Genomic DNA, 2,985 nt, shown 5'->3' with positions numbered 1-2,985 from the left:
TTAGGTTAGGTTAGGTTAGGTTAGGTTAGGTTAGGTTAGGTTAGGTTAGGTTAGGTTAGGTTAGGTTAGGTTAGGTTAGGTTAGGTTAGGTTAGGTTAGGTTAGGTTAGGTTAGGTTAGGTTAGGTTAGGTTAGGTTAGGTTAGGTTAGGTTAGGTTAGGTTAGGTTAGGTTAGGTTAGGTTAGGTTAGGTTAGGTTAGGTTAGGTTAGGTTAGGTTAGGTTAGGTTAGGTTAGGTTAGGTTAGGTTAGGTTAGGTTAGGTTAGGTTAGGTTAGGTTAGGTTAGGTTAGGTTAGGTTAGGTTAGGTTAGGTTAGGTTAGGTTAGGTTAGGTTAGGTTAGGTTAGGTTAGGTTAGGTTAGGTTAGGTTAGGTTAGGTTAGGTTAGGTTAGGTTAGGTTAGGTTAGGTTAGGTTAGGTTAGGTTAGGTTAGGTTAGGTTAGGTTAGGTTAGGTTAGGTTAGGTTAGGTTAGGTTAGGTTAGGTTAGGTTAGGTTAGGTTAGGTTAGGTTAGGTTAGGTTAGGTTAGGTTAGGTTAGGTTAGGTTAGGTTAGGTTAGGTTAGGTTAGGTTAGGTTAGGTTAGGTTAGGTTAGGTTAGGTTAGGTTAGGTTAGGTTAGGTTAGGTTAGGTTAGGTTAGGTTAGGTTAGGTTAGGTTAGGTTAGGTTAGGTTAGGTTAGGTTAGGTTAGGTTAGGTTAGGTTAGGTTAGGTTAGGTTAGGTTAGGTTAGGTTAGGTTAGGTTAGGTTAGGTTAGGTTAGGTTAGGTTAGGTTAGGTTAGGTTAGGTTAGGTTAGGTTAGGTTAGGTTAGGTTAGGTTAGGTTAGGTTAGGTTAGGTTAGGTTAGGTTAGGTTAGGTTAGGTTAGGTTAGGTTAGGTTAGGTTAGGTTAGGTTAGGTTAGGTTAGGTTAGGTTAGGTTAGGTTAGGTTAGGTTAGGTTAGGTTAGGTTAGGTTAGGTTAGGTTAGGTTAGGTTAGGTTAGGTTAGGTTAGGTTAGGTTAGGTTAGGTTAGGTTAGGTTAGGTTAGGTTAGGTTAGGTTAGGTTAGGTTAGGTTAGGTTAGGTTAGGTTAGGTTAGGTTAGGTTAGGTTAGGTTAGGTTAGGTTAGGTTAGGTTAGGTTAGGTTAGGTTAGGTTAGGTTAGGTTAGGTTAGGTTAGGTTAGGTTAGGTTAGGTTAGGTTAGGTTAGGTTAGGTTAGGTTAGGTTAGGTTAGGTTAGGTTAGGTTAGGTTAGGTTAGGTTAGGTTAGGTTAGGTTAGGTTAGGTTAGGTTAGGTTAGGTTAGGTTAGGTTAGGTTAGGTTAGGTTAGGTTAGGTTAGGTTAGGTTAGGTTAGGTTAGGTTAGGTTAGGTTAGGTTAGGTTAGGTTAGGTTAGGTTAGGTTAGGTTAGGTTAGGTTAGGTTAGGTTAGGTTAGGTTAGGTTAGGTTAGGTTAGGTTAGGTTAGGTTAGGTTAGGTTAGGTTAGGTTAGGTTAGGTTAGGTTAGGTTAGGTTAGGTTAGGTTAGGTTAGGTTAGGTTAGGTTAGGTTAGGTTAGGTTAGGTTAGGTTAGGTTAGGTTAGGTTAGGTTAGGATAGGTTAGGTTAGGTTAGGTTAGGTTAGGTTAGGTTAGGTTAGGTTAGGTTAGGTTAGGTTAGGTTAGGTTAGGTTAGGTTAGGTTAGGTTAGGTTAGGTTAGGTTAGGTTAGGTTAGGTTAGGTTAGGTTAGGTTAGGTTAGGTTAGGTTAGGTTAGGTTAGGTTAGGTTAGGTTAGGTTAGGTTAGGTTAGGTTAGGTTAGGTTAGGTTAGGTTAGGTTAGGTTAGGTTAGGTTAGGTTAGGTTAGGTTAGGTTAGGTTAGGTTAGGTTAGGTTAGGTTAGGTTAGGTTAGGTTAGGTTAGGTTAGGTTAGGTTAGGTTAGGTTAGGTTAGGTTAGGTTAGGTTAGGTTAGGTTAGGTTAGGTTAGGTTAGGTTAGGTTAGGTTAGGTTAGGTTAGGTTAGGTTAGGTTAGGTTAGGTTAGGTTAGGTTAGGTTAGGTTAGGTTAGGTTAGGTTAGGTTAGGTTAGGTTAGGTTAGGTTAGGTTAGGTTAGGTTAGGTTAGGTTAGGTTAGGTTAGGTTAGGTTAGGTTAGGTTAGGTTAGGTTAGGTTAGGTTAGGTTAGGTTAGGTTAGGTTAGGTTAGGTTAGGTTAGGTTAGGTTAGGTTAGGTTAGGTTAGGTTAGGTTAGGTTAGGTTAGGTTAGGTTAGGTTAGGTTAGGTTAGGTTAGGTTAGGTTAGGTTAGGTTAGGTTAGGTTAGGTTAGGTTAGGTTAGGTTAGGTTAGGTTAGGTTAGGTTAGGTTAGGTTAGGTTAGGTTAGGTTAGGTTAGGTTAGGTTAGGTTAGGTTAGGTTAGGTTAGGTTAGGTTAGGTTAGGTTAGGTTAGGTTAGGTTAGGTTAGGTTAGGTTAGGTTAGGTTAGGTTAGGTTAGGTTAGGTTAGGTTAGGTTAGGTTAGGTTAGGTTAGGTTAGGTTAGGTTAGGTTAGGTTAGGTTAGGTTAGGTTAGGTTAGGTTAGGTTAGGTTAGGTTAGGTTAGGTTAGGTTAGGTTAGGTTAGGTTAGGTTAGGTTAGGTTAGGTTAGGTTAGGTTAGGTTAGGTTAGGTTAGGTTAGGTTAGGTTAGGTTAGGTTAGGTTAGGTTAGGTTAGGTTAGGTTAGGTTAGGTTAGGTTAGGTTAGGTTAGGTTAGGTTAGGTTAGGTTAGGTTAGGTTAGGTTAGGTTAGGTTAGGTTAGGTTAGGTTAGGTTAGGTTAGGTTAGGTTAGGTTAGGTTAGGTTAGGTTAGGTTAGGTTAGGTTAGGTTAGGTTAGGTTAGGTTAGGTTAGGTTAGGTTAGGTTAGGTTAGGTTAGGTTAGGTTAGGTTAGGTTAGGTTAGGTTAGGTTAGGTTAGGTTAGGTTAGGTTAGGTTAGGTTAGGTTAGGTTAGGTTAGGTTAGGTTAGGTTAGGTTAGGTTAGGTTAGGTTAGGTTAGGTTAGGTTAGGTTAGGTTAGG

This window comes from Pectinophora gossypiella, unplaced genomic scaffold (genome assembly GCF_024362695.1).
Source record: "Pectinophora gossypiella unplaced genomic scaffold, ilPecGoss1.1 Pgos_142, whole genome shotgun sequence".
Taxonomy (NCBI): Eukaryota; Metazoa; Arthropoda; class Insecta; order Lepidoptera; family Gelechiidae; genus Pectinophora; species Pectinophora gossypiella.
This window is presented reverse-complemented; position numbering follows the sequence as displayed.